We start from the raw sequence: 21,012 nt of genomic DNA, 5'->3' as shown, positions 1-21,012 counted from the left end.
GCCAAAATCTGTATGTTGATTAACATAAAATTGGCATATATAATTATGTAACCCCACCCACTCCAATGGAACTCTGGGATACTAACTTTAAACACAAACTGAAGAACAGACAAAATATGAAACACAAAAATCCCTAGATAATTCTGCCACCTCTTATCACAAACATTTTTCTCATTTTGGCTCTGTTAATATTATTGAAATGTTGACACCCCCATGCTTATGTTTCTGCTGCAAAATGTATTTATTCTATACCCTCTGGTTATTGGCCAATTCCTTGCAGTGAGTATTTAGAAAAGGTTCATGGAAAGGAGCAACAGTTAACATACCTTGACTTTCTACAACTGATTCCAGCAGGCTTTCCATTTCATATCATCATTATTATTATTGTTATGTTACAGCTCAGCCTTTTCTGAACCTAAAAATGTTCAATATAGTTCTTCCTCTACTTGTGATACAGGTAGGCAGATGTCATAAAAAAGTTGCAAACAAATGCCTAGTTGAATAGGACTTGTACAGCGGAGTATATTATTTATAATAATGGGATTTTTATGACTCTTATGCAAGTAATGTTCCAAGTTCATATCTAATTCTAAATTTGTCTCAAACTTCAGGATTGTAAAACTCAGTCCGGAAAAGCTCCAAAGCCTTTGACTAAAACTCAGAAAAACAGAGTATGTGTGGAATCCAGGTAAACAAAGCACATTTAATAGGCTGAGAAATGAAAAAAATAAAGAAGTAAATAAATAAATAAAATCCATCTACACTAAAATGCATGCATGGCCTCTAAGTCATTCACCTTATTCATTACAACACCAAATGTCATAGAGCTAACGTACACACACACACACACACACACACACACACACACACACACACACACACACACACACACACACACACACACACACCTTGACTATTAATGTACAGCAGAAATGTAGAAAATACTAACAACATACCCACAAATCCACATGCTAATAATTAACTAACAATATACTCTTATTTATGCACTTTACACCTGCAATCTCTGTATTCCCATCCTAGTTATTTCCATTTTCTTTGATAATGAGAAGCAGATAGGCTTCCTGTAATTTATTAGTCCAATCTCCCCCTTATCCTGCAATCCACCAACTTTGCTATGTTCTTGACCCTACCTTATCCCATGTCTCAGCTTATTCCTGAATCCTGCATAGGTTCATAGATGTGTACTAGGCTAATGGCCCTTGGGTCTTTACAAGCCTAGCCATAGGATTACCTGGGCATAGTGCCGCCCGACCTTAGTTCCCAGTGTCTCTGTCAAGTAGAGGCACCGGAGTTATCCCTAGGGTGAAATTTCTCTTGAAGAGGGTCAGCGAGGTGCTCTGCTTGACATGTATGGGAAGTCTGTTCCATTGCATGGGCAGTCTCTGGGTTATGAACCTGTCCCAACAACATGTTCTGTTGATTGTGGTAATGAGGTTAAGGTCTCTGGAGCATGTGGTGCAGAGGGATTGGGATTTCTTTAGATGTAGCATTTCAAACAGAGCTGGGTCAGACATGGCTTTGCTAGTCAAGCACAGATCACCCCTAAGTAGGCGATATGAAACAGAGAATAGTTGGAGTTTTTTGAGTCTGTCCATATAGAACAAGTGTTTAAGGCCTAGGATCCTCTTTGTGAGGTACTTTTGCGGCCTCTCCAGTTGTTGCAGGTGTCTAGTGAGGTACATGCCAAATGGAGCATTGTACTTGATGATTGGCCTAATGAGGGAAGAGTAGAGGGAGACAATGACATCTTTCTTCCTGGATGCAAAACCCTTAGTAATGAGATGTGCCACATAGAAGGACTTTCTGACCACAGTGGCAATGTGGTGGTTAAAAGTGAGGTTGCTGTCAACCTGTGTTCCAAGATCTCTTATAATGTCTTCTGTGTTCGGTGGACTACCATCAATGTGGTAATTCATGGGAACTGTGTTTTTTCCCAAAGGGGATGACGACACATTTTTTGGCATTGTGCTTAAGGCCATGGTTCTGATACCAGTCGGTCTAAGTGAAGACATTCTGTAGGATGTCAACATCACTTGGGGAGTTAATAATAGAGGAGTACAAAGCAGGCTAGCAAGTACGGTAGATGCACGGATAAACCAACCTTGATTGAAAGCGAAAAGAATCCAGCACCCTGAGCATGAGTAGCAAACATAAAGTTTATTATAAACCAAACCGGTTTCAGCAACTAGCTTTCTTCAGTGGCTGATTTTACAACATCTCAATGAGTCATATATATAGGAAATATAAAGTAGGTGACCTGACATCACGTCCTGTATTCTCACAATATAGCCACAAAACATAAAAAATAAAAATTAAATTAATATTTGACAGTAAATATTTCCCGAAAATAAAACATTTAATTATATTTGAAAAATATATTATTTAACTACAACCATCCATAATAAAATAATATGGAATACCATGTAAATGCTAGTAAATGTAATAACTAGCATTCAAAATATATAATTATTGACCAAAAAAAAAATGACCAAAAAATCTTTTAAACACGGTACCATTGTTAATGTAATATGATAAATAGCACTGAGTAAATCATTGTAGTTTATCATTGAGACCTGGTGGGAATAAGCCACCTAATTTCACTATCCATTTGGTCTCTTTGTTATCCAATATTTTGTGCCATCCTGTTTTGTACATTCTGTTGCCAACAATTCTGTCAATACAAACAAAGGAAAAATGGGCCGTTTTGTGTATAATGGAATGTTTAAATAATGCATTGGTTTGCCTGGCATTTCTGATATCCCCCAAATGTTCAGAAATGCGAATACGAAACTGTCTGGATGTTTGTCCAATATAGAAGGCCCTGCATGTACAAGTGGCTAAATAGATCACCCAGTCCATGCTGCAATTGGCAAAATGTTTGATGTCATAAATCCTGCCTGTGTTTTTGCTAGTGAATTCTTTGGTTGTAAAAACAAATTTGCAAAAGGCACAATGACCACAAGGGTGACAACCTGTTAGTTTGTCCCCTAAAATGGTGGTTTGAATCTTGGAAACTTCCAAGGAAGTGATTTTTTTAAAATGCGAAAAATATGATCCCAGGGTTTTACCTTTCCTGTAAGAGAAAAGGCATCTGTCATCTAGCCATTTTGCTAGATGTTTGTTATTGGTTAGTATGTTCCAGTGATGATTGATTATGTCTTGTAGTTGATAGGTGTTTCTACCAAAAGTGGTAACTAATCTCGGTGTCTGATCAGGTGATTGAACAGCCTTAGGTTTGTAACATAACAGGGAATCCTTAGACAAGTTGGCAGTCATGCCAACTGCTGAGTGAATGTCTGAAATATGATAACCCCTCTGTGTAAATCTGTTGGAAAGATCATCCTGACAACATTTAAGATCTCAATGAACAAATTCTCTTAATCCTAATGAACTGTGATTTGGGAATGTTCTTGATGATGTGTTTGGGATGTAAACTAGAAGCATGTAGTAAACTGTTATAGTGTGGATATTTCCTGTGTACTGTGGTACATAGTGTATTATCTGCTTCTCGAGAAAGGTGTACATCCAAGAAATCCATGTCTTGTGTATCATAATTGACTGTAAATTTAACACCCCATTTATTGCTGTTCAAATATTCAACAAATTCTTGGAGATACTCAATTCCTCCTTTCCAAACTAGCCAGCAATCGTCAAGATAGCGTCTCCAGATATCCATATCTGGCAGATATAGGTTGTGCAATTCATTGTATATAATTTGATCTTTCACATATCCCATGAAGAGAGCTGCATAAATGGGTGCGAAAGACGCACCCATCGCAGTACCCTGTATCTGACAGTAACAATTGCCTTTGAAATGGAACACGTTTTTGGTAAGAACGTGTTCCGCCATGCAAATCAATAGGGTGTTGAATCCAGGACTGTAAATATTAATCTTCTGTAACCAATATTCAAGAGCTGTTAACCCTGCCCAATGTGGTATACTGGTATATAATGATGTAACGTCTAAAGTGCACATCATCCAGTGCTCTTCGAGCTGTGATTCAGAAACAATCTGAAGAAACTCCTTGTATCCTGTAATCTGGCCCTAATATAACGTAACAAAGGTTTGAGATATTGAGTGAGAAAGGCAGACAGAGGTTCCGTCAATGAACCAATACCTGACACTATAGGTCTCCCTGGAGGTGTAGAATATGATTTGTGAATTTTGGGGAGTAAATACAGGTATTGCTTAGCTGGATCCTGGACAGTAAGATGAAATTTAGATTTAGTACTGATGATGCCTTCATCAACTGCGAGTTGCAAAAAATCATCAATTTCTTTTTTGAAATTGGGCGTGGGGTCAATGGGCATCTGTAAATAATGCTGAGTGTTGGACACTTGTCTTAATCCTTCAGCCCAGTAATAACTGGAGTTCATCACCACAATGGCCCCACCCTTGTCCACAGGAAGAATGGTAATATCAGTGTTATTTTTCAGGTTTGTAAGAGTCTGTTGTTCATTGATGTTTAGATTGTTTTTGATAATGTATCCAGTACCTAACTGCTGATGCAAATCCTCTATAACTGCATTCTGAAATATGGCTACATGTTTGTCCATTGGAGGACAAAACTTGGATGGTAGAAATTTAAATTCAGTAGATCTTTGAATGGAATCCTGCTCATCAAAAAAAATTTTTAGATTTAACTTTCTGCAGAAATTCATAACATCAAATACAAAAGTACTTTCATCAACCAAAAAGCCAGGAATAAAACCAAGTCCTTTATTTAACAAATGTTCTTCCATTGGTGTTAATGCATAATCAGAAATGTTATGCACATTTAAAGTGTTGGTATTCATTTGACTATTGACAAAAACAGTTCTTCCAATGTTTTTATGCTTGCATCCTCCCCTGTGTCTATGCCTAAAGGGTGACCCATGTTGCGTACTCTTTTGGGAGTGGGTGAATCTGACAGTTGAATGGATTTGGTATCCGTGGTGGACGATTCATCCCCTGAACTCCTGCTGGGTGATGTACCCCTCTTAAGAATGGATCTGGGCCGTTTTTTGTGTGTATATGTGAAATTCTTTGTACCCTCTGCAAATCGTACCCCTTTATGAAGCTCAAAGGGTTTCCCCCTTTGATAATCCTCCATATCTCTTGAAAATTTCTTTAATTTCTTTTCTTTAAGAATCTTTTCAGAGGCCGACAATTCTTTGGATAGTTTATTCAACAATCTAGAAAAGTTGGGTTGACTCTCATATGATTTTAACTCCTCACTCAATTTTTGCACATCACAGATATTGGCTTGAATCGTTCTATCGTAATAAGAAGAAAGGATGTTAACAAACATCATAGCCGAATCTTGTTGTGCAGCATTCCACTCCTTGATAAGTACCTCATCCGGTTTGCCAACCAATGGTTGCACCTTGGTTCTGAGCCCTCTAGGGGCAATATTTTGATGTTTATATGCTTTAAATAATCTGGAATGCCAAATATTAGATATTAATGTTTTGATTTTTTTGGCAAATTCAGTAAATAACATATCACAATCGTCAACTGGATCAGTTATACCATTGGTAGATGACCCCCTGCGGGATTCAATCCCAAAGATATGTATATCATCTTTGTCTGTGCATAGTCCTTGTACCATGTTATTGAGATCCATGACAATAAATTGTGTATGTTAAAGCCAAATGTGATGTGTTCAATATCCAATCCAGAGATATCCACTTGATCTATATGATGTCTATAAAAGTCGAACTATGCTCAAAAAATTGTCGACCTCCAAAAAGATTCTATAAAGAAAAGGTCAATAAACTGATCCAAAATTGAGAGGCTGTTATAAAGCAGAGAGACAAAGAAGACTCACAAAAAAACCCACAAAAATGGTGTGATCCTGTGGCCAAATTGTCTAAGCTCAAATATCCAATACTGAAGTACTTGGAGCCCAATATCATCAGAATCCAAAAACTTAATGTACATGGAGTAATGAACATACCAGTCCTAATAGAAATAATGACTGGAATGAATAAACTCTAAAGAGAGGATTCATAAGACAACAAACAATCTATTCCTGTAATGTATGTTTGACAAATAATGCTATAATAATCAATTCCAGTGTTTAAATGTCATAAACCCATCCACATAGATATGGACTGGCTTAAAAACAACATAGAGATGAAAGAAAATATGATCATATGTCACCATCTACAGTTTTCTACTAATTAGTTTAAAAAAACTGTAGCAATAGTTAAATACTTCAGTAGAAAAAACGGGATTAATAACACTTTTGGATGGAGACAACAGGATACTCCCTGATTAAAAGAGGTCAAAATGGCCTGTTTACAGTAATGATATAACCAAGTATAAATATGAGTCCAATAAATTGTTCAATCAAAGGTATATGACAACTGATGCAGACTCAAAATCCACGAACCATAGGTACACATAATATGGGTAAGCTGACCTTGTTCAATAGGGATGTTAAAAATGAGAAAGGTGGGTAGACATCCCCAACAAAATAAATCGATGAGTCTATCATAAATTCTTGCAGTGCATTGTTAACAAAGTATCTTTCTCATAAAATATGATATCATGGTTCACCCCACATTGTTGTGCACCAACTGGAGAATACAATGTCGAAACTGAGTATAAAAGAAAATGTCACACCTTACATTTTACAAATGCCTTGCTAAATTATTTATAAAAAATGTAATACTAACCATAGCAATGATTGTATGTCTGGGTATTGATAGACAAAAAAAGGATGGAACCCACAATCTGTGAAACAAATTCCACATATACAAGGGGAATTCGTAATAATCTGTTCCTCAATAATATGGCCAATGCTATTTGCCTAGAAAAGTTAACTTTGTCAGCCAGAGTTCCTTTATGTTGGCCTGGACTTCAGAGAAGTATATACCAAACAGGAGAGGACCCAGGACCAAACCCTGTGGGACTCCACTCATGACTAGTCGGCAGTTTGACTTGGAGTCAGCTACTTTCACACTGTGCGTTCTATCTGTAAGCCAGTTTACAACCCATCTTAGTGATATAGGGGTTGATGCCAAGCTTAGTGAGTTTTCTATGATTCCTGAGTGGGGAATGGTATCCAAGGCCTTGGCCAGATCAAGGTAGGCTGTATGAACCACCTTGCCTCCATCCACAGCTTTGGTGACTGACTTAAAGAAGTCAACCAGGTGGAGCAATCATGATCTACCCTTCACAAAACCAAACTGTGTGGGATCCAGAGTTTGGAGATTCCCTATATCCTTGTTTATTAGGTCCATGATGATGTGTTCCATAGCTTTGCATATAAGACTCATCAGGCTAATGGGGCGATAGTTCCCAGGGTCTGTAGTCACTCCTCCTTTGTGGAGAGGGATGACTGTAGCAGTACACCATTCGCTAGGGACAAAGCCTGAGGTGAGGTTGTGATTGAAGAGAGCACACAGGTGAGGTGCCAGTTCACTTTGTAGTTCATGTAGAACACAACCAGAGATATTGTCAGGTCCCATAGAAGCTGTATTCTTGGCCTTAGACAGTGCTGTTTTAACCTTTGCAGCAGTAATACTGGGTGCCTAGCAATCTACTGGCATTGTAATTGGTCCTTTGGGGGGGGGTTGAGGGGTAAAGTTAGCACTGAATCTGTTGGCCAGTATACTGGCAATATCGGTTGGCTCAGTATAGCAGGTACCATTGTGCAGTAGCTCAGAGCAAATATGGATATTGCTGTGGAGATTCTTTCCATAGCTATAGAAGGCCTTGTGGTTATCTTTACTATCTGCTGCAATTCTGTTTTCATAGCTAGCTTTAGAGGATTTGATGAGGGATCTTAACTTTTTGTTAAGGCTGATAAGGGAGTTTTTCCAGTCTTGGGACTTCACCTTATTCTGCATCAGTTTCCTCCTTCTGTTGTAGAGTTTGTTTATGGCAGGGGAACCACCAGATTGGCTTACTTTTTTTGGAGGAGAGCGTCTTGGTTCTATTGGGTATGGTGAGATCCATGCATTTGTGTACGTGTTCGTACAGTGCATCGGTGTATGATTCTTTGGTCACGCAACTATTCTCCATTTGCATGGGTGCCGTGAAGTTAGCCACCTCTGTTTTTAGGAGGCCAAAGTTAGCTTTGGAGAGGTTTTTCATGGTGGGTACCTTTACGGGGGTGGGGGGGGGGTGAGGATTTTCATGGTGATTAGTTTGTGGTCGGATCTAACCAGGGAGGAGCTGACTATTGGTGTACAGCAATGGTCACCCTTGTTAGTAATGACCAAGTCAAGAATGTTGCTACCTCTAGTGGGGGTAAGAACGAGCTGGTCCAGGGCATTGGAATTAAAGAACTCCAGGAAACATTGGGTAAGTGTATTGGTACATGACTAGTTTACTAAGTTAATGGAGGGGTAGATGAAGTGGCCTAGTAAGAGAGTGTTGGGTTGGACCCTAATATCCTCCAGGGTGCTTAGGAACATGGAGTACGAGTCTTGGGACATGGTTGGGGACCTATAGTAGGCTACGATCTGAATCGCTGTCTTACCCAATGTTAGCTGCACCTGAAGTATCTCAGATGCATTATGTTGAGCTACCAGTCTACAGGTGTGGGAATCCTTTATGAATATGGAAACATCACCTCATTTGGAGCTTCGGTCCAAGTTCTGGGGCCAAAAGGTGTGGAATGAGTTATAGCTTAGCAGTACAGAGGTGCTTTCTGCTGCCTTGAACTAGGTCTCTGTTACAGCACAAATGTCAATGCTCTCCATTTTAAGGAGTGCCTTGAGGGAGTGCATTTTGAGATTTAGACTTCTAGCATTGAGCAATCTGACCCTCAGATTGCATTTGTTAGTAGCTTTTATAGTGGTAATTTGGTCTTTGGAACACTGCCTAAAAAAGGCACTGTAGGGGTTACAAGAGCCTTGGCCAGTATCCGGAAGTCCAGGGGTGACAGATGCAGGCTATCTCTGGCAAAGCATCAAGGTCTGTCAATTATGTCATCCCAGGCAGACAGATACTGGATCCCCTTAGAATGACACCAGTATCTGTCTGCCTGGGATGACAGACAGACAGATACTGGATCCCCTTAGATGACACCAGAAACTTAACCAATTGTTGAAATCAATCATTTTCTGCTTGTACTGTGGTATAATTCTGGGTGATGGTAGGATGCTGCTAAGGGCTAGGGTCATACCCACCTGGGTTACATAATTCGAGAGCTCCTCCATGTCTCTTTTCATGTAGTCCAGCAAGGTACGTCTCAGATCATTCACACCCACATGTACAATGACAGCATCATATTCGTACCTGTTTTTGAGGGACCTGAGTGCGTGCGTTATGTGGTGGATCCTGGCACCTGACAGGCAGTTGTCTGTTACTTTCCCCTTATTCAACCTAGTGAGTGGGACATCAGTGTGCCTTACTATCGAGTCACCTATGACTAGTGTGCTGGGCATGCTGTTTTGCCTTAAGGGCTTTGGTTGAGTGGCACACTGTTTAGGAGAGTTATGTGTCTTGTGATTAGTGTTGTGTTGTGGTGGTTGAGTGTGATTCTGCCTTGGAGGTCTCTGCAATACTACGTCCCCTCATTTGCATCTCTCAACTGCAATATTAATTAAAATAAAGGACTTGAGACAATGTCCATTTCGTTTTTTTTTTTTTATTATTCTTACCTGGAGGAGCTGAAGAAGTCATCAAGCCACCAGAGAGAAATTTTCTCATCCTTCTTGTCTGCTGTACAGCACTGTTCCTGTCCCTCCTGATCCTAGGACTGGGTGTCTGGGTTCTGGAATAGAATTCCTGGAGATGTAGGCACTTGCTCCTTCTTGGCTTGGCTGCCACTTGCACTCAAAATCAGGCAAAAGTTTTAAATTGTTAATTTAACTTTACTTAAGTTATTAAATAGTAAAAGAAATTAAGAAAACATCTGAGCTTTACAGCTCCTCTGCTCTCCACTTGCTACGTGCTACTACAAATGGATTGAATGTTCATTCAATCAGTGTAGTACAAGTCCAATTTCACTTCACTATGAATGTACATAAAGAAAAAAAGAAAAAAAAGTAAACCAACTTAAACACGGTCTGAGCACTATTGGGACAGGCTGGCAGTCTCCCTCATGGAGCTGATGTCACTGCACATGCCCTGCACCTGATGATTTCAGCAAAAGTTTCCAAAAAACAAATAAAAAAAAAAACCTTCAAAAACCACACCATCAACACCCACACATAGCAACACTAAACCCACATATACGGAAGCCCTTAACATTAACCTGCCCAAGCAAAAAGGACCTCCGAAGCTGAAATGCAAACAAACACCAGTCACAACCAAAGTGACACATAGCCCATAACACCAGTGTGCCGCCCAACAACAGCCCCTAAGGCAAGACAATGTACCCAACACTTTAGTCATAGGTGACTCTATAGTCAGGCACACTGATGTCCCACTCACCAGGCTTAACAAGATGAAAATTACAGTCAGCTGCCTGTCGGGTGCCAGGATCCACCATATAATGCATGCACTCAAGTCACTCCACAACAAGTACAAATACGACTCTGTCATTGTCCATGCTGGAGTGAATGACTTGAGACGTACCTCCCTGGACTACATGAAAAGAAACATGGAAGAGCTCTTGGATCATGTGGCCCAGGTAGGTATGACCCTAGCCCTGAGTAGCGTCCTGCCTTCACCCAGAATGATACCACATTATAAGGACAAAATGATTGACTTCAACAATTGGCTAAGCTTCTGGTGTCATTCAAAGGGGATCCAGTATCTGTCTACCTGGGAAGGCATGATCAACAAACCACGATGCTTTGCCAGAGATGGTCTGCACCTGTCACCCCTGGGATTCAGGTTACTGGCTAAAGCTCTTGCCACCCCTATAGTGCCTTTTGTAGGCAAGGTTCAAAGGATAAAACCACCACCGTAACAGATACAAGCATGCAAAATCTGAAGGTAATGCTACTCAATGGTAGAAGTCTAAACCTCAAAATGCACTCTCTCGAGGCACTCCTAAAAATGGAGATCATTGATATCTTTGCAGTAAATGAGACCTGGTTCAAGGCTCCAGAGAGCACCCCTGCAATACCAGGCTACAACTCTTACCACACTTTGCGGCCAGAAAACCAAGACTGAAACACTAAAGATGGAGGAGTGTCCATATTCACCAAGGATAGTCACACCTCCAGGCTAGTTGCCCAACACAATGCATCTGAAATTTTCCAGGTGCAGCTAACACTAGGTAAGACTGCAATCCAAATTGTAGCTTGCTACAGATCCCCCACCATGCCCCAAGATTCTCACTACACCTTTCTAAACATACTGGAAAATATTACGATACAACCTAACACCCTAATACTGGGTGATTTTAACTACCCTGCCATTAACTGGGAAAACTACTCGGGTACCAACTCCTTTTCCCAAAGGTTCTTGGAATTCAAAAATTCCAATGCTCTGGATCAACTAATCCATTGTCCCACCAGGGGCTCCAATATCCTAGACCTGGCCATTACCAACATGGGAGATAGATGCTCCACACCAGTGGTCACCTTCTTATTGGTCAGGTCTGACCATAAGCAAATCACTATTGACATCCACATCCCACCCCCCAGTAAGAAAACCTCCGTAAAAAACTTCTCCAAAGCCAACTTCATGCTACTCAAGTCAGAAGTGACAAACTTCATGACACCCATGCAGATGGGATCTGAAAGTTCGACTGCAGAATCCAACACTAAGGCACTGTATGAGCACATCCACTCATGCATGAATCGGGCCATCCCAAATAGAACCAAGATGCTCTTCTCCAAAAAAAAGAAGCCAATCTGGTGGTCCCCTGCTATAAACAAACTATACAACAGAAGGAAGAAACTGTTGCAGAAAAGAGGAAAATCCCAGGATGCAAAAAACTCCCTCACCAGCCTCAGTAAGAAGCTGAGATCCCTCATAAAATCCTCAAAAGCTAGTTATGAAAATAAAATTGCCAGAGATTCCAAAGACAACCACAAGGCATTCTATAGTTATGTCAAGAATCTAAATAGCAATGCTCAGATCTGCTCTAAGGTACAACAGAATGGCATTAAATATACTGATCCCAAGAATATTGCCAATATCCTAGCAGATTGATTTAGTGCCAACTTCACCCCCCTCTCACCCCCTAAACGGCCCATCTCAATACCAAACGATTGCCAAATTCCAGTAATTATGGCCACACAGGTAGAAACTGCACTTTCCAAAGCTAAGAATACAGCATCCATGGGACCAGATGATATCCCAGGCTGTGTACTACATGAACTACAAAATGAACTGGCACTTCACCTAAGTGTCATGTTTAATCATAGCCTTACCTCTGGCTTCGTGCCCACTGAGTGGCGCACAACTACAGTTATCCCACTCCACAAGGGGGGATCTGCCTTGGATCCCGGGAACTACCATCCTATCAGTCTGACAAGCCTGTAATGCAAGGTCATGGAACGCATGATCATGGAACTTATAAACGGACATTGGCAACCTTCAAACACTGGACCCCACCCAGTTTGAGTTTGTGAAGGGCAGATCTTGTCTCCAGAATCTGATTGACTTCTTCAAATCAGTCTCCAGAGCTGTGGACGAGGGTAAGGTGGTCCACACAGCCTATCTGGACCTCGCCAATGCCTTCAACACTATCCCCCACTCTGGAATCATAGACAAACTTACTAAGCTGGGCATAAATCCCTACGTCACTCGATGGGTTGCCAACTAGCTTACTGACAGAGCCCAGACTGTAAAAGTAGCTGACTCCAAATCCAGCTCCAAACAAGTGACAAGTGGAGTACCTCAAGGTTCCGTCCTGGGACCACTCTTGTTTGGCATCTACTTCTCTGAAGTACAGGCCAACACTAAGGGACTCTGGCTAACAAAGTTCGCAGATGACTGCAAACTGGGAGCCATTATTGAATCCCCAAATGATGTGGATATTCTACAAAAGGGCCTTACAGAAACAGATGCCTGGTGCCAGAGCCATGGGCTCAAGCTTAATGCCAAGAAATGTATAGTTATCCCCTCTGGAAAAAAACATGTACCCATGAATTACCACATAGGTGGCAGGACACTAAACATCAAAAGTGTGATGAGAGATTTAGGGACACAGGTGGACAGTGGTCTCACTTTTGATAACCACATCACCACAACAGTCAGGAAATCCTTCTATGTGGCACACCTCATCACTAAGGGCTTTTCATCCAGAAAAAAGGAGGTCATTGTCCCACTGTACTCATCCCTCATTAGACACATTATAGAGTATAATGCCCCATTTGGTATGTACCTCACAAGACATCTGCAACAGCTGGAAAGGCCACAGAAATACCTCACTAAAAGAATCACAGGCCTAAAGCAGATGCCATATGCTGACCATCTAAAAAAACTCCAGCTCTGTGGCATATCGTCTACTCAGAGGTGATCTCTGGTTAACATACAAGGCCATGTCAAACCCTGAGCTGTTGGACATGCTCCACTTAAATAAATCCCAATCCCTCAGAGCCACATGCTCCAGGGATCTAAACCTTGTCATCACAATGAACAAAACATGCTGGAGGGATAGGTTTCTGACCCAGAGACTCCCCATACTCTGGAAAAGACTGCCCATACATGTCAAGCAGAGTGCCTTATTGGCCCACTTCAAAAAGAACCTTGATGATTGGATGGGAGATAGGAAATTCATCCCGGGGGATCATGTCAGTCGCCCTGCTAGACAGGGGTCCAGAGAAGTAAATATTGTGGGAAGAAATATCCAGAGAATTGTTATGGCTAGGCTTGTATAGGCCCTAGGGCCAAAAGCCTAGTACCAACTTATGAATGGTAATGGTAATGGTAATTAATTAATTAATTAATTAATACTTAATTATTTGCCCCTTAAAACCAGTAAATACCGAGGAATTTGGTACGATTCAGAGGTATGCTTCTGATATAACATTGCACCTACAGACAGTATCTACTCTGAGCTCTACAGGACTCCCATTAATCTAAACAGTACAAAAGATCTCATTCTTTGCCCACAGACTAACTGCATTAACTGTTTCACCAAGCACAGACTTACCATCAACATAAAAAGTAGGATTGCAACTTTCTAATTGATAAACATCCCTCTTGGAATACCCTCTCTTAATAAACGAATTTGTCTTATTTGATTTACAAAGCCTTTTGAAATTATTCTTTTTATTGCAAGAATGACACTACTGATCAAAAGCTAACTATTTTTCTCTCTTGGGTTCATGATAACTGCCACAGGTATGACAGTTGACTATGAAGCTAGGTGGGGGGCACATGTTTTGACTTTGACTCATTTTAATGCGCCACTGAGCATGCTCTGGAATTTGCTGGAAAGAGTCTGGTTTCCCAGGGAGTGTTGAGGACCTGCAGTAGCTGCCATGTGCTTAGGCATGTTTCTTTTAGCCACGTGCTGCATACTATCAACATGAGCTTTGCCACTGTGCATTCCACAGCTATTCTCATTTGTAAGCATACTTGTGTGTTTTTTTGTAAGCTGATATATCTGACAAATCTCAATAGCCTTATTTAACATCATGTCACGGTGAAAAACTGAAGGTCAAGAGTTCAGTCTTCATCCACCAGTAGGGTAACACATTTCAGTCTTATTATTTTTCTAGTACTGTTTCAAGTTGTTTTTGTTTTAAGTGGCCAGTACTGGTGCAAAGATGGATAAAATCCTGATTACAGCTCAAATGTCTTGAGTTCACCTAACAGCTCAGGAGTTTGATGTACTGGCAACTAAAAACAAGCATGCCCATCCATCCTGTGAATGAGCATGCCTATCCATCCAGTGAATGAGCATTCTCATCCTGTGAACGAGCATGCCCATACAGTAAATGAGCATGCCTATCCATCCTGTGAACAAGCATGCCCATCCTGTGAAAGAGCATGCCCATCCTGTGAGAAGGGGACACACTTGAATATAACTTATGGGTGATCCATATCAGAGACTGTGGGCATGCAGAAGGGCATTGTCCTAAAGGAAATCAGTGTGGAGCAAGTCACCATGGAGACAGAATGATACGCCAGTATATTTCCAGTGCAGAAAATTTTCTGGAGGATATAGGAGGAAGCAGGAAGGGACATTAGGGTATAAACATAAAACATATCTTCTCAGCAATTGGATGTTGCATTGAGAGACTCAGTCTTCACAGTGGTTCTAAGCATCGGTCAGAGCATGCCTCAAGGAGATGAGGACTGACTGGTACACCCAGAGAATGACCAGGAAACACCCTAGTGGCCACCTATGGTCAACTTTGAGGAAAAAAACAAATCAAAAATGTTTCAAATGCTGTATTGTATTCGGTAATTGTTCACATTACTGTGGGATAAAATGCTACGGTGATCTTCCTGGACTGCCTAAACATGCCCTTTAGAATTAGATGGGCACATAAGAAAGAATTTATTTATAATTATCCATCTCCTATTCAAATTCACGTATCAGTAGCCCCAAGGGGAAAAAAGGTAAAGAGTACAGTGCAGATCATTTTTTTTCCATAGTAAATCATTGCTGATGCGATGCAAGTGTGTGAAAGCAATGATTCACTTGGTTTGGAAGATGTATCCCTTCTTCAAGTTGCTATGGCTGTAGTGTTGATATATATATATATATATATATATATATATATATATATATATATATATATACATATATATATATATATATATATATATATATATATATATATATATATATATATATATGTTCAGGAAATGCTTAGAGTTAAGTTGTTCGTCATTTCATGTTTTGGGCATTATTTTCTGCATTGCATTTGCTCTGCATAGTAGTTTTCAGTGTTTCATACTAGAAAATATATATTCCTTCCCTACAAAGCAGTCAGCTACTCTTGCTTTGGGTGATGAACATAATTTCAGTCTTGCTTTTAGTTTATGCAAATTCATATGTTGTTTTCTGCTGCTGTCTCCCTCAAATTATTCACTTTATCTCTTCCCTTCAGCCAGGGCCAGACTTTGGTCAACTGTTCTTCTTCTTTTGGCTTTTTCCGGTTAGGTGTTGCCACAGTGGATCACCTGTCTGCTCATGATTGGCAGTGGAGTTTTATGGTGTTGAGTTGCTAGCCCGGCACCCAACCTTCCACGGAAGGAACACACATGCACGCACTTACACCTAGGGCCAAATTTGGCATGTCCAATCCACCTACAGCATGTCTTTGGGATGTGAGAGGAAACTGGAGCACCTGGAGGAAACCCATGCGACCACAGGGAGGAAATGCAGACTCCACACAGAAGGCACCCCAGCCGAGGATTGAACCGAGAACCTCTTGCTGTGAGGTGACAATGCTAACCACTGCACCACCACTGCCCGCAAAAGGACTCCACAGTGCCCCCCCAACACACACACATAAAACATGCACTACCCCCATCCTGATCTACCTCCACCATCCAGATTCATTTTTGTCTTCCTTTTTCTCATACTTTGTCTTACTCCTCAGTTTTTCCTGCATTCATTCAACATATTTTAAAGAAACCATTTCTTTACTACAAAGAACTAAACAAAAAAATACTGGAAAAGCTAGAGTGGTGCCCTAAGCGACTGCCTAGTTGGTCTATGCCTTAGGCCAGCTATGTCTTCAGCTAAATAATTCTGCTTTTTCCTTACAGTTCAACCTTAATCATTAATCCCCCAGTGATTTAAGCAGCCTCAAATTTCATTATTGTTTTGGAACTTTCTGAAACTGACAAACCTTATTTTTATTAACACCCAATTCGGCTCATTTTAAATGTAGACACATCTTCTCATCTTCTTCACAAACATGTCTGACTGATATCCCTCCTCATTTTCTTTTCTTTGTTTGATGTAACAAAGAGTTTCCATCTGTAACAACCATTTCGCTTCCCATTAAACAAGCTTAGTAGCATAAAAAAGTTGACAATAAACATTATGTTATATGTGATGTTTCTTTTTGGGGCTGACTTTAGGACCTCAGCTTTTCTTTATATACACTGAAGGCTTAAAATTATGGTATGAATGTTTTGTATCTAAGTAAATGTATTTTATCAAAGTAAATATTGATGTCAAATATCTGGTCAACAAGCTCAGAACCAGTTTCAACAACTTCTGTATAAAGTGGCAGAGAGAAAGACAGACATAACAATGGAGATGATTCTCATTCAGTGATTTATAAAGATTTGGTTTCTGAGATCTGTATAATCAACAAGATTCAAGGTAAGGAGACAAATCTTTTTAATCACTGCAAAGTATGGATGGATAGAAAATTAACACTTAGCATATTGATTAAAAAGAATCTTCCAAAATGTAGAAATTATACTGAATTTATAAAACAATTAAAAAACATAATAAATACTTTGTTTCTTTTCTTCTTGAAATCCGGGTTTCCTTTTACTTTTCATTGTTTCACTGACAACGAGTAAAACTGAACATTGTATCCACTGTAGAATCCTTAAAAAAAGACTAGAAACGGCAGATGTTATAAGTTAAATAGTATGAAAATTTTCAATTATGAAGAGAGACTGTGAAATCCTAACTTATATTCATTATTGGCGGATATCTTTGTTTATAAAGCCACGCAACCTGTTGCAGTGTTTATACTTAGTTTAAGTACTAAATCGCTCAAGAAGACACTGAGAAAAATACAAGTGAGTAATACATATTCCATAAGGATAAATTAATGGCTAAGTTAACGAATAGTTATTTAATGGAATAAACTCCCTTCTTCAGTGAAAATTTTCCAAATTTAGAACCTTTTGAGACAACATTAACGAGACCCAGTATCTTCAGGAACAAGTCGCAGTTGAAGCATGTTGATCAGTTAACAGTCAATCTGCCAAATGCTAGTAGATCGAAACAATCATACAAAAACAACTTTTATCAAACCTTGGAAGGAAATTATTTTCAGCGAGCAAGCACCTCCCCCATGTGAGAAGGATATCCCCAAACTTATACATACCTACTCTAAGGTCACAAAATAGTGGAGAAAAAGGAAAACTTCACTGCTGCTGAAAGTTGTTTTGGCACTTTTCCTCTGATCTAGCAGCAGTTGAGGAAATGGCTGCCAACAGGTTGACAGGCTCCCTTCCTGATAAACAGGAATAATGTTTATCTATAATAAGGGATCTGTGGCATACAAAATTAGATATTTATATTCCACATTCTGTGTTATATATATATATGCTATGTAAATGCAATATGTCACAAATGAGCACACAGTTCACTGAAAGGAAAGCCATGGTCCATTTAATCTGGTCATTCAGCAGTACAGACACACATTGCCTTTCAGTTTAATTTTACTTTTGTTTGTTCCGTTAAACTCTAATACTGATCAAAACACATTTATGTTTTTCCTGACAGAGAATTAGTTTGGGTCTACAGAGCTACCCTCAGTGCTTCTGCATAACGGTTTTAAAAGCCCACTTCAACTCTATTAATAAAAGAATGCCAACAACTCACAGTCATGCCCAGCTCTATGACAGAGACAGATTGAGCTCTGTCTATGACCTTGATGGACTGTGATGGACTATTGGCTTTGGATGTTGTAGGGGTCCGATTGGGGAGGTTAGACATGAGAGATGGATACTGGCTTACCCATCCTGGATAAATGAGGTAGAATGGTCTACTAAAATGTTAGCACCCCCTGGAGAAGAGTAACATGATATGCAGTGTATGGACTATGGATGTGTCATTAATAGTGCCAAGCCACACTTGTGTGGTAGACTTCATGAGAAATATATAGGAATATTTGCATCAGAAGAGAAGTGCAGTGCAAGTCCATGAGTCTATGAGCACACATTGGGCAATGTGAGAGGAATTATGACAAAAAATATAAGAAAACCTATCATTAAAATGTCAGAGCCATGGAAACTATAGAATCCACAAATCTAGTTAACAGTATTGAGTAACTCTTGTGATATGTATATATATGTCTGTGTGTGTGTGTGTGTGTGTGTGTGTGTGTGTATATATATATATATATATATATATATATATATATATATATATATATATATATATATATATATATATATATATATATACATATATATATGTGCATGTGTGTGTGTGTGTGTGTGTGTGTGTGTGTGTCTCTGTGTGTGTGTGTGTGTGTGTGTGTGTGTGTATTTTATATATGATCTGTTTTTAGTCATATGTCTAGTGAATACAAAATTAGTCAAATTTCCTTCATATAAATCTTTTACCTTTGTAGCCTATGAGTCATGTTTTTGCCATTTTCTGAACAATATTAAGTTTGTCTTTCCTACCTTCCTGATTTACAGCACCCACAAATTATCATAATTGCTCATACAATACTCCATGAGCTTGAGGGGTCCTTACTTCCACTTTGTCTTAATGACCTAATACTTCTCCTTTGCTGATGTATCTGCAGATGCAACTAATGACCGTGGGTAAGCCAGCATTTCACATGCATCTGATGCAACTAATGACCGTGGGTAAGCCAGAATTTCACATGCACACAAGAGTGAGTCAGTGCATTTCTGCAATGTTCTTTCTTTCTAAGAACAACATGGCATGAAAACAATGATTTACTCTTTTGTGCATGTGCAAATACTGGGTTAGCCATGTCTGGATTATTTGTTTGTCATTCAGACTTCACTATCATGGTCAAAGCAAGCCAGCCATGGGTAAACCAGCATTCCTCCCACACAGTTATGTATTACTAGTAAAACAAGTCAGAGTGTCAGTTTGACAAATCCTACCTAGAATTATATGGATTTTGTCTTTTCAAGTAAAAACATCCCTCTTGATCACAATAATGTAAAAATACTAAAACTCCTTTTCTAATACAACTCTTGAAGTTATACTGTAACTTCCAAAGGCTGCACCCTGAGCATTTTATCAAAATCAAGTTATGGCCTCAGTGTTCAGACAAATGTTCTTATCTGTAGAACCATAAGTATTTCTAAACAAGTGTAAATGACAATCTGTCCAGTATCAGCTATTCTTCTGTAGCATTCATTCGATTCTGTGTCGTAAAATGAATTTTATAAATCACAATTAGCACTAAATATTACATTTTGCAATTACTGTAAACTGCTTTCATTACCATAGTAAAAACTCAGTCTTCACATATACCATCATCAGATTTTTCTCTATTCAGCTGTGAGCTTTTATATGAGGCTAGGCAGTTCTGCTTGCATTGCTTCGCTGTTGAGGTATGTCAAAAAATATAAAAATGATGGTAATATAAATATGGTATAAATAATATTTAACATCGCTTAAGCTGCAGTAGGCAGAGATCAAGTAACAATGCAGCTGTGCCACCCACCCTATAAAATTTAAGATGAACCCTTTCAATAGCTTTTATGTAATATGGTTATGCAGTTATTAACATAAATCTCAACAGGCAATATAAAATGGCTTGAGGTATCACTATGTTGACCATAGTGAAATGCCTGGGGGCAACAATGGGGTTGAAAGCCTTTTAAAAGCATAACACCTCTAAGTAATACAATATAAAAAGCTTACTGTGAAAGGCAATGTAAAATTATTTTTGATTGAGGATGTAAACAGAATAATAACCCTATTAAAAGTGATGCCTGAAAGAGAATCAATGCATGCTAAATGACAATTTATGCACGGAAACAATAATGCTTGTTTTTAATCCAGAGTGCGTGATAACACTCAAAATTGATATTAATTTAGACAGGTACAGGATTAGAACTTATGCAAACAAGTTATTCACAGCAGTAGAGAAAAGCATTCTTATGTTGAAAAACCACACTAGTACCACTAGCACTACCACACTGGACATGTCAACATGTCCAGTCCTCCTCCTTTTCTGGAAAGCATTCCTTATTAACAAAATGCAGTCTGCCTGATTAGACCATTTCAAGAATCAAGCTTCTATTAAGGACAGAACCATAGTAAGTAGCAGTAAAAAGGAAAGACATTGTAGCTAACCTCTGTTGCTCATTAACACTGAAGGGGTGTGGAATCTCACATCCTAGCAGCCTATGCACATCTTGCATTCCAGAACATTTTATCAAAATAAACTTAAAAAGCACAAGATATACAAAAGGAAATACTTTGTGAACAATAAAAG

This window comes from Protopterus annectens, chromosome 12.part0 (assembly GCF_019279795.1).
Source record: "Protopterus annectens isolate FY-2018-M chromosome 12.part0, PAN1.0, whole genome shotgun sequence".
NCBI classification, from domain to species: Eukaryota; Metazoa; Chordata; order Ceratodontiformes; family Protopteridae; genus Protopterus; species Protopterus annectens.
The sequence above is the reverse complement of the archived record's forward strand: the minus strand, read 5'-3'. Positions refer to the sequence as shown.